The sequence below is a fragment of the Anomalospiza imberbis genome, chromosome 7 (assembly GCF_031753505.1).
Source record: "Anomalospiza imberbis isolate Cuckoo-Finch-1a 21T00152 chromosome 7, ASM3175350v1, whole genome shotgun sequence".
Lineage (NCBI taxonomy): Eukaryota > Metazoa > Chordata > Aves > Passeriformes > Viduidae > Anomalospiza > Anomalospiza imberbis.
The window spans coordinates 29,629,238-29,641,249 of record NC_089687.1 but is presented as its reverse complement, the minus strand read 5'-3'; the positions used below and the strand labels follow the sequence as shown (position 1 = coordinate 29,641,249).

Below are 12,012 nucleotides of genomic sequence, written 5' to 3'. Positions count from 1 at the left end.
ACTGTGTCAAAATAAACTGATCTTAGCCTTCATGTTCAGCACAACATTAATCTAATTTATTTGCTAATTTCTGTGTAGTACATAACACATGATGCAGTTTAAGATGTCATTGAAATAGAAAATGCAACTGCCACACAGTTTTTAATTTAAATTGTGGATGTGGCAGTGTATCCTGTTCCTTCCCTGGGAGTCAAACACAGAGATGCACTTTTTTCTTTGCTGTTGATCAATTAAAATCACCAGCTGTTTATGCAGAGCTGCTGGCAACCTTGGAAGTGTCATTTCTCTTCCTAAGCCTCATGAACTTGATTCACCCATTTGTTTAAAGGTACAACAAGCTAACAATGTGAATGTTTTCATTATAAGTACATAAAAATACTCAAGAAACAGTCCCTGCTCTTGCAAAACTACTGCAAAGAATGATACCTGCTAGAGAGCTACTGCATCAAGCTCTACAAGTAGAAGGGAGCATAAATCCATGTGAAAGTCTTTAATTGCTAGAACAAGCTAAACCTTTCAGTTTGCTAATTAGTTCAACTCATACTGTCTAAGGCATAACACCTGGGGCTTGTTATAGGCAAATTTTAAAGGTGTCTCAAGTCTGTACAGGTGTGCAAACAAACCATGAAGTTGTGCTGCTTTCCCCCAAACATAGGAAGTAATTATTTTAGCACATTTTGATGTTGTCCATATTTGATCCTTAACTTAAAATGGTTGCCCTTATTCTTAGCTGCAACTCTCCAGTGATGCTGAGGCCACTGTCAGGTGTATAAAGAACTGGTTCTTAGGTTAAAAAACCATCATTAATCCAGTCTTTTAAACTATATTGACAGAACAGATAGAAGCGCAGAGTGATGGAGGTCAGACATCAATGCAGACCGGTGAACCCATAAACAACCTGCATATTTTAATTTTTGATATTTATGACAAGAACGCATTAGCAATTTAGAAGCCTCACCCTTCTTTCATGGGTGAAGCTCTGATTCTAAATGAATTCTCCATGATTGTACTCTTTTTTCTTTTCCTAACCTTTCATTAAAAATACAGGAACAGTTTTAATGGTATCTTTCAGAAAGTTACAGAAGAATGACTATCCCATTTCATTATGCCCTGAGATCCTCACTATTATTCAGAATATTTATGGCAATCATTAAAAAAATTGTTTAAAAGCTCCTAAAAGTTGCTATAATTGGCAGACCTGGCCTAATACAGCCAAACAATACTATAAATTCATTCATACCATACACACTCTCATATGCAAAAACCTGTGGCACAGGCATCACAGTTGCTACTTCCCCATTACTATGAGGAGTATTTCTCTGATTTTTGAAATGCATAGAAAGTTTTCCAAAATCCTCCACAATGTTCCATCGTCTTTTGGTAACAGTCCTTTGTCAAGTCATAGACATTGAAACTTTTAAACTGAGCCTGTGCTGGCTGCACATTTGTCGTTTACTGCCAGGTGCTATCTGAAGCCAGTTCTGCTCCATTCAAAACAGAAAAGCAGGCTCAGCCTAACATCTCCCCCTGCCATGCACAGCTCTCACTAGAAGCAGTTGTTCAGGCACAGTCAGATCAAACCTGACAGCCTGGCCAGATGAATTTGAACAGCCATTACCTACACACCAAGTTGCAAATTCTCCTCCCTCATGGGGCTATGTCACAGCCATGCTGCCTGTAACAGACCTCCAGTGGGGCACTATAGAGCTGCCAGGATCCCTGTCTTGCAGTTGCATGGATGCAGCAGGGAGGACATATATGCACCCAGAGTCAAGCACATGGTACTTGTCTTTCTCAAAGTTGATTATCCTGATGTGGTCTGACAGGAGCTCCAGCCAAGCCACATCCTTTTCAAAGGCTCCCTTGCTGCATGAAAGTCAACAGATGTGGCAGTGAAACAGCATTTGGAAGGACTGAGAAGCCAGGCAGGAAGACTATTCTCTGCCTGCTCTGACACAAACACACAGTAGTCACCAAGTGGAACCTCCTATAAGCCCAGTTCTTTGGAGAAAAGAGTTGAGCAGCAGGGAAAGCCAGAAAGGGAGTGGCAGGAATTTATCATTCTGTCTATAAAATAAACTGGGAAGGAAGCACATGGCAGTGCCAGCAACCTGTCATGAACCAGGTGATGGAAAAGAGACACCAGCAGGAAAAGATGACATTTTAAAGATACTTTCAAAGATAATTTACAGTTACAATAGTGATCCACTGCACTGAGAAATTATACCTGTCAGATGACTAATTGGTGATGAACACCACATGATGGAGTGAAGCTGTTTGACAATAACTGTCACCATGATCACAAACAAAAACCACCAGCTACATCCACAACAATCCCATCCAGCATATTAATGAGGGAGCTGGGAAAATCCTTCAAAATATTCTGCAAGACTTAGGTCAAGTGACAAGTGATTTCATTTCAGGCTAAAAACATTTGTGATAATTCGTTATCTGGTACTTTTTTGTTGCACTCAGATAGAAAACAAATCAGTTTCTTACTAAGAAAAGCAATTTCATCTAACCATACACAGAACTTTGGTCTGAACTTGGACAAATACTTTCCTACTCAGATCATAAAGAAAAATAATTTCTGTCTAGGATAAAGGGTTTTTTTTGGCCTTAACATCAAAGTCCTCTTTAGAAATCTACTTTTATTATTTTAATCAAATTCATTCACCCCACATACTGGAGCATGAATCTAATCACTTACTTTGCAAGTTTAGTACCCAGAGACACTACAGAAGTTTTAACAGCTGTTGGAAAAACGTTGCAGCCTCTGACTTTTTTTACTGGAGTTACTGCAGCCAAGGTTTGCTGTAAATTGATGATGTAGCTGGATTAGATGTTAATATGCAGCTTGATATATTATTCATGAGAATGAGTCACAGACCTAATTAGAAACATGACAAGAAAAGCTTTTGAGTCCACAATCTGGATTCTCCCTGACATGAAAGATTTGACATGTGAATACATTTTCACTTACTGAGGGAAAAGAGACAAATGACCTTTCACATCTAAGCACAAAAACGTCACGCTGGAGGATGCAGAACTTGCATTTCTGAGAGTTTGGGGAAAAAACAGAAGTATCCTGTTTGATAAAAAAAAAAAGCCTTCAAAAATGTGAGGGAGCACCTATCTGCTTAGAAATCATCCATTCCATGTACCTTTCCAGTCACAGACGTTAAATAGAGGCTTTATAGCCCTCTGCCAGGTGATCATGTCTGGGGCTCCAGTAAGGTAGCACAGGAACATGTCCCATCAAGGCATTTAGGCCTGATAAGTGGAATAGTGGAATTTTGAGAGAAATCACTGCTGTTACTTTTTTTCTTTTTTTTTTTGCACATTTGGGTAAATTATGTCTTATCTCATTACTTAGAAATTGGATGATTTAATTTCTACATCTATTTAAATCTTACAGTCATATTCCAGGCCTAGTTGAGACTACATTTCCAATAAAAAAAAAAAAATTAGGGTATTGCTGGATAAATTTGAAATAAATGTGGTCTGTCAGGCAGACAAAGAATATTATGGGAAACATTTTCTTCAGCATACAAAACAAGCCACCACAATATTCTAATGAGATGTCCAGATGAAAGAAAGCACTTTAAACAAACTATTTTCAATTAGATGGCAATTAGTGTGAACCTTACAGTATACATGGAAAAACTGAAAGACTCACACTCCTACCCAGTATTGATCTGCCCCTGGTAAAACCAAAAGTTACCCCAATGGAAGCAAGGCTTCTAAGGAAAACAAGCTCAAGTGGTACATAAGCAACTGGGAGTTTTTCCAGACTTTACAACACTGAGCATGAAAAGTCATTACTCATGAACATCCAACAGCTTTGCACTCACATGTCTTTGTATGAGGGCAACACTGAAGGAGACAGAAAGAAGAGGTCAGATGTACTAGCTTCTAAAATTAATAATTCATTAAAAATTTCACTTGAGAGAGCTGTTATTAAACAAAAGCAAAACAACTTGAGACAGTGTAACACCTCAGAATCAATGTTCTCCGTGTCCCTGCTTGTACAGGACCAGCTCCTGAGCTCTCTGCACAACACATAATCACAAAGAGATTTCATTTACCCCAAGCTGCTTTTGTTTCCTGGAAGCCAAGAAAACATGAGCCCTGCAACAAGGATAAGGAGCTATTTTGTTCTGAGATATTTTTAAGCAGTGTTATTTGTCAGCAGGTCGAAACCATCTACTGGAAGTGCCACTCATTCCACCTGAAGGCCCCAAGCAGCAAACAAGTGCTAATTGGATAAAAGCTACAAGTAATTAACCATTGCCTCAAACAGCAATTGTGATACCTGGCCTTGGAATATTTCTAACTGTTTCAAACTAAAAAAATCATTGCAACCTTTTATAATCTGTCATTGTTCAGGGGTATGCTTATTTTCATTATTAGCGAAAACAGGCTTTAAAAATCAATGAAATTCATATTTTAGAGGAAAATATGAAAGATTAAAGGTCACATTTTTTGAATTTGTAAATAAAGACATTTTACACCTTCAGCCACTGCTGTTGAGATTACTGGTATGTTCCTGGTCCAGAGGTAGATTTTGAACAAATTGAAAACCCACAATTTAATGATAAAAGGCTTACCTAAAGAAAGATCATGAAACAAAAGAGAAAAACCCCCAGAAAACTAATCAGGAAAGTATATCTATACTTGACAAATTAAACCCTATGAGCTCAGTTTCAAAATCTTGGTCATCACGCTGTAACATTCCCCAAACAACTCCCCCAACAGATGTAACTCTTCATGGTGCTTATTGAAGATGAAGCAGCAGCTCACACCCTTGACATGGCCAGCAACAGAAAATAGACCTCAATCTGCCACTACCCAGAGACCCATTCAGTCCAGAGAGGGAGCTCTGGAAACATTGCTTCTTTATATTCCTCTCAGCTCACTTGAGATTCCAGTGGTTAACAGCTAGAGGAGGGAAAAAAAAAAAAAAAAAAAAAAAAAGAGAGAGAAAACAACCCACAACATTCTAGGAAAGGGATTTTTACAAGTTTGCTTTGATTTGCTGGTATGTTTACACAGAATTTTCTTCAAAGACTCGTAAGATAAAGGTTTCAAAGAAGCAGTGTTCTGCTGAGGAGGTTGTTATGGCCACTGTCAAGCTAAATATTAAAACCCCTACTAGCTGATGGCATGTACTAGAAGTTACACTAGCAAAGTGTGGCAAAGCTGTTGCAGAGTCTGGTGCTCCTCCATTTCTTTCTCCTAGCAGTCCACCATTTCCCCTCCTTTACTGGGTGCCTCAAGAGATCTAAGAAGGGCAAGACAGACAATACAATGAGTGTGTCATATCTTAAACAAAAGAAGTTTAAAACTCTTCTCTCTCTGCTCCTATCCAATTGCTTCATTTTTTTTACCTCCACCCCCACACTCACTTCTGGGCTTAAATGGTACAAAGGAGTCAAAGTTCAAAAGGGAATATTGGCACAAGAGCATCCACCAGAGGCACAGTGTTGATTCTGTGCCTACTGTACTCAAACAAGAATTCCTGCTTATCCCAAGAGAAGGGTGAAAACAACTCCGCAACAAAAGCCTCGGGAGTTCTTATGCTAAGGGGGTTTGTGTTTTTTGATGTTTGTGTTGGGTTTGGGGATTTTTTGCTACTAACAACAGCAAGGTAATTTCAAGGGAAGAATCCTAAGACATTCTTAGATTCATCAAGCTACTGGAATACTAAGCACCAGTACACAGCTCTGACTTGCTCAAGTATGGAGGTGTATTAGGATGTCTAAGTGAATGTGAACCTCAATTTATTCTTAACTGTATGGAGCAACTTGTCCCCCCTTCCCCAGGAAACATTCCAGTCTATCTTTACTCTTAGAAAGGCAGAAAAATTGAAGTTAGATCATCATACAAATACTGCCTCACAGGTTCTTGAGCAAGAAGGAGTGTCTACAGCATAAACCACTGGGGTTTTGCTTGAATTAAAGAAAATAATTATTTTTACTAGATTTCATAAAGATATGTTTGAGGAAGGAAACAAGAATAAGACAAAGAAACTGCCTTCCAGGCAGTAGGAAGGCCTGACACTTTCACAGTGTCTCCCGATTTAAATAATGAATAGACCTAAACCCAAAAGCCAGGACTGATGCAATCAAACATCATGGGAACAGAATTTAAATCAAAATATAAGTTTTCCCCATAATGGACAGGATGGCAAAACTAAGTAGGAGTGTTTCCCATCTGCTTAGTTTGTGGGTCTGAGCAGTCCATCAATACCATTTCCACAGCTGCAAATCCCCACCCAGTGAAATATTTAAGATATCTAACCTGACCTCTATAAGCAGCTCCATACAAGCCCCACTTTGCTCCCCTCTGTTCAGATTTCACAGTGACCCTCTTTCCCAGCCTGGCCAGTACTCAAGTCAGTGAGACTCCTCATGCCCTAGGAGAGCCTGGACTGATGTTGTAAAGCACCCTTTCAATAAACCAAGGAGAAGTTCTCAGTGCAGCAGTCAGTTCTACTGGAGACACATGAACAGAAATTATCAGTGAAAGGCGTAACAGCTATCAAACAACTGAGCATTTACTGCTATGAAAATGTCATATTCACAAAACAAACCAGCAACAGAGCTCAATGTTTGACTAAAAGATGGAAAATTTCAACGTTTTGACTGAAGTGATCTCTTTGAAACAGTGATATTGACAGAGATAGCCCTAAACTGCGAAACTTCCTAGGTCTCAGTTTCTGGTAACTGCTTATGTTTGTTTGTAAGAGTCAGTTAATCATTGGGAGAAAAATCCCAACACAGAAAGCAACCCCTGTGCAGGGAGAAGTCACTGAACACCTCTTCCATCACACCCCAACCTTCTATCAATGAGGACTCACCTATAAATGCAGCTAGGAATTTGGTGATGCATCGAATTCAACAGATCAATTCAGAGTGTTTTGTAAAGAAGTTAGAGATTAGAAATCATACTTTGACCATGCTACATAGGAAATTCAGACTTTTAGTAGTTTCAATATTAAGCCTCTCTGATAATGCATTCTGACCCTAAGTAAGCTATTTAAATAAATGAATGGCAATTTCAGCTCTTCCAAATTTCCATTGCACTTAAATTATATGATTAAACAAACATAATCTACTTTAAGAGTTTAGTGAGAAAAGTTTCTACATCAAATCATTCTAATCCTCGTGTTAATACACTTTGGTTATATTTAGGGAGACCATTTCCCTGCTTATCAGATATAACCAAGATTCACAGAAGTGCTTAATCGAGAAAATTCTCCTAGAATTATTAGTCATCATCACAATATCTGCTTCAGAAGACATTCTAGGCCTTTCAATATAACATCATGCCAGACTGCATTTGCCCTTAATTTATTTAAATCAGTTTAATCCCAAATGTTTTGCATAGCAGAAGTAGAAAATATCTCCTCACATGTGGTTAAATCACTATTATACTTGACTGCTACATAAACACTCGTACATGACAATGTATCTGGCTCACATTTGTGATCATTTTCTTTTCATGTTAACATTCCTTTCAATATATAGCAGCATTTATGTATGGCCAAAGTCCCACAAAGCAGAGCTTGGCAGCAGCTGGGGGTACTACAGTGCAGTCACAGCCACCTGCCAGTGCAGCTGGCCAAAACTAAAACAAGCAAACAGAAGCAAAAACAAACAAACCCTAAAATCATTTTTAAAAATTGAAAAAAAAAAATAACCCAAACACTAAAGGGGATTGACCCATTGGCCTGGTTACTAATAATATAAGAGGAAAACAACTATTAAAGATCACACCTGGGACACAAGCTGGCCAGAGCCAATTCCCAGCTATCCCATAACTTGCCTTTCTGTGCAAACACAGAGGTTTCAGTTGCTCACCTTTCAGAGACAGGAGCCTGCCAGACCAGCTTGAACATTCAGCAATGTCTACTTGAATTATCTAAAGCTTTCAATCGAGAAGCTTATGAAGTGTGATTCTTCATTTAATTTCCTATATTCAAAACTGATTATTCAGATCTACTCATGAGACAGTTCTCAAGATCTATTGAGGACATGGAATGGTTTGGAAAGCAAACTAAGGAACAAGGCAGAAAAACAAATTTTACAGGACCAGGAAAAAAATGCTAAAGGAAAAAAAGGGCAATTGTGTTTTTATTGCACCTTTATTAGCTATAACTTGTAATTGCTGTGGGGTAGTTAATAGTTTATTCAGATTGGCAACTTAAGTCAAAAGTTTATTATTTCATTCCTGAAGCTGCACACTTGAAATTCTTCAAGTTCTTACACCCCAGGTGAACCCTGTATGCAAAATACTTGAAAACACATTCTTTATCAGAAAGAAACATAGATTTAAGCATAGTTGCAAGCATTTTATATATTCATAGAATTCTCAAACTACTAGGTTAATTTCTGTGATTATTGTTATCTTTTGCTCTTGTGCTTATTGTTGTTTAATTTCATATTCTGTTACTACTTGTTACCTACATTAATCCTATATCACTGCAGTGCAATAATAAAGCAAATGATTACCTAAGGGATGAAAAGAGTGTATTCCTCACTATCTTGCATAAGGATGAAAACAGAACATTTCAGGGACTTCAACAACTCATTTCTCTTAATAGGACAAAAAAAAAAGGCAGCAAGCTTTAAGCAATCCACAAATTCTAGCTCAAGTAAAAAGCTCACAAAGGGCACTAAGCCACATAGACATGTGCACACCATCACCTCATCACACAAAAATGAACCTGTTTCTCACCACCAGCCAGGTCGTAGACCCCAACTCCTTCCCCAGCCCCATGTGAAAGCAGTGTCAAGGCAAAGGAACTGGGAAGTGTCCCAGGATGCAGAGATAATGCTGCCAGCAGCACTGGCTCAAACACACTGAAGTTAAGCTGTTGCTGTACAGCAGTTTCTTCAGACTGCTAAGTTTCATGGTCCTGGCTGTATTTTTCACAACAGCCACTTCAGTACAGGGCCTGGTTTAGTGAAAAGTTCTGGAGTTGTTTCCCGTCTCGTAAATTCCTATTTCTCTTCTCCTTTAAGACACACAACTTGAGACACCTCAGGAGGCAACATTTATTTGCAACCAGTTCCCCAAGTGAACTTGTAAAATATGCTGTATGTTTACATTATGTACTATGGGGATTTCAAGACTAAAACTCTGAACTGTGTTTTTCCAGTCAAAAATACCTGTCAATTAAAAAGTTTAAACTTGGCCAGTTTTAACTGCAGAGAAGAATACTCTCTGTCCCAGACCACCATCCAAACACACCCTTGCTTGTATACAGCTCTTGTACCTTTTGGGTATCATGACTGCAGAATTAAAACATCCAAGATCTAGTCAGCATTGCTTAGCACTGAGTCTTCAGAACAGGGGAACAAATACAAACACTTATGTAAGCAACGAGGAAGTTTTCAGGTTTTTTTTTTTTTCATTTTAGAAGAATTAACACCAGTAATAGAAATCACCTTTCTACAGAAGCAGCTCTCACAACTAGCACACTTAAGACTACGCCATGAGTAGTTACTAGGTGTGAAATCTAGTTGTTACATGTCACCAGTAGCATGTGGATCTCCTAAAGGAAAATACCACAGACACATTTTGTTCCCTTTTTCTTTCAGTTCCAAAGACAGCCATAAAACCTGGCTGGCTCCCTGGGTAGCTGTGTTAACACTAAAAACACTGACCAGCAGAAATGATTGCAATCACACCACTACAATCTTCCACAGAGGAGGGCAATCATACAGATCACTGTATGGTCAAATTGCCCCCTAGTTCTCATAATGTCCATCTACTCCGGATAACCTTACTTTGTATTTTTGTTTCTCAGTCATCATAGAACTGAGAGCTGCAAGAAAGAGAAAAAAACGTGTATAGTTAGTCCTTGGGTAAGGGCAATACTGGACTGACAGGAACTAAAAATAGCTCATAGCATCTGTATCAGGCTTTTTTTTTTTAACTCTTTACTAGTGTTCATTTCAGGCATCCTGTTAGTGTGATTTAGGATTTTGCAGCTAAATACACTGGGGTGCAATTTGAGAGGCCTACAAGAAAATAAACCTTATCAGACCTCCCCCCTCACCAAGTGACAGGTGTAAATGACAAAATGAAAGGGCCTAGAGAAGGTATTAAGCCTAATTTTAGAAAAATATAGTATTATCATCAGATTCCAAGGGGATAGAGATATAGGAGCAGCAAGGAAATGCTCCCAGCAATGTTTTCTTGCCTGAAGAGACAAGCTAGCCACAGGAACAGGAGAGAGCCACTTCTTTTATAATGTGTACAATACTGAATGCAAGATCCATTGGCCCTTTCAGCTTGTGTTTTTAACAAAAAAATATTAACTTGTGTTTATGAAAACTATAATTGGACTTCAATGTTTTTGAGACAGCTTCTGAGAAAAACACCAAGAAACTGCATTACATGTTAGATGCTACTCTAAATGCTGCATTTACTAAGTAGTCCTATTTCATAGTTAAATGTTCAATTCTTCATACATTGTGATCAAGTCCGTGAAATGCAGTACCTAAACCACTTAAATCCCAGCTATACCCCAGACAGCCATCTATACCTGCCTCTGTAACTAAATATTTTCCACTCCACTCCCTATCCCTTTTCCCACCACAGTCCTCAAGCCCTCAGCCAGGCACAAGCCAACTTCTCACCTCACTGTTGCTAATTACCAAGCACCTGTTGGTAATTACCTGAGCACCTGCCCCACCCCCAGCAGCTGTGCAGGTCTCTGACTGCTGGGAGAACAGGTCTGAAGTGCAGACTCGAGCCACTCCCTTCCTCCCCCCCAAAAAAAGTACAATTTGGCTAAATAATTTGAGACTAGTAAAAGATCAGGACACAGAGACTTATTTCCTTCAGGCCAATCAAAAAAAAGTTTCTATCCTTCTCTGTGAAGGGAAGACAAGGGTTTTTTGTTGAAGCAGAAGCATGTTTTATTAGCCCAGTTTCCTTCCACGTTTGTACCTGCTCCCCAGGAGGCCACTCACTAGGCATATATATAAATATCTATGTCTGAGAACACATCTACATGAGTGCATGACTTGCACTGGAGCACTTTAAGGCATAGTTTTTATTGCACAAAGAAGCAGAAATCTGTTCTAGAAGAGGCATATCTTACGTAGTTGTAAGAACCCTGCCAGCACATCTGCTGCTGAAGCAACAATTCCAGCTCTGCAGTGCCTTAAGCGGGCTGAGACAGAAGTGCTGCTTCATCAATGCATAAACCACAACAAAGTACTGGTGGCAAGCCTTTTTTCCAAGTCTGACTGAAGGTTTGGGAAGCAGGTTTGCCTGCAGAGGGCACACAGAGGCATAACACATTTGCCTACTGTGCACCTACAACTTCTACACGACCATTATTTCTACTCGGGTGACGAAGCAAGCTGACAGTATATGACAGGTTATCTGTCATGTACAGAAAGTCACAGAAAGAAGAAGAGAGGAAGAAAATACAGAAGATTACAAGAGACAGAAATAAGAGACCATATTCTTCAACTGTAAAGTGCTGATGGGAAGCTGCAATCACTTGTACAGTTGAGCTCACCACCCTGACTTACATGCCTTTTCCATATTACCATTATTTCAGTAAGATTTGCTTCCTGGACAAACTGCCAGGTCTCCAGTAGCAGTCCTACCTCCCTTCCAGCAGTCTCCATCTGGGCAGAGAGTTGAAAATAAATCAGGGATTACCTTTTACACCATAAGCAGTCAAGACAGCTAAAGAGCTTCAAGGAAAAAGGCTACACTGAGTGCCCAGGACAGAGAGTTTTTAAGAAACTGGAAGAAGGAATTATTGATTGAGGGTCACACTTATGTTGAGGTTTAGCCTTTTAGCTGGTTTTCTACTGAACACTGCAGGTGAGAAAGCCTAGGCAGAAAAGGGAGGAAGAAACCATGTAAACAAACCCATAGTTGTATACAAGGACAGAAGAAGATTCAATCTTCACCAGGCTGAAGAGATTGGTTCTATTATTAGAAAAAACAAAAGCAAAAAACCCCAATATATATGTT

General features: G+C 39.1%; 2 long non-coding RNA genes across 2 annotated transcripts; one reads left to right on the top strand and one right to left on the bottom strand.

Annotated features, from left to right (window-relative positions):
- Positions 1–8,120: 8,120 nt before the first annotated feature.
- On the bottom strand, positions 8,121–9,612 carry LOC137477363 (uncharacterized). Its single transcript, XR_011000957.1, has 2 exons — positions 9,456–9,612; positions 8,121–8,600 (listed from the first exon to the last, which is right to left on the bottom strand). It is a non-coding gene; the product is annotated as an uncharacterized lncRNA (long non-coding RNA).
- Positions 8,600–9,908, top strand: LOC137477364 (uncharacterized). Its single transcript, XR_011000958.1, has 2 exons — positions 8,600–9,092; positions 9,609–9,908. It is a non-coding gene; the product is annotated as an uncharacterized lncRNA (long non-coding RNA).
- The last annotated feature ends 2,104 nt before the right edge of the window (positions 9,909–12,012 follow it).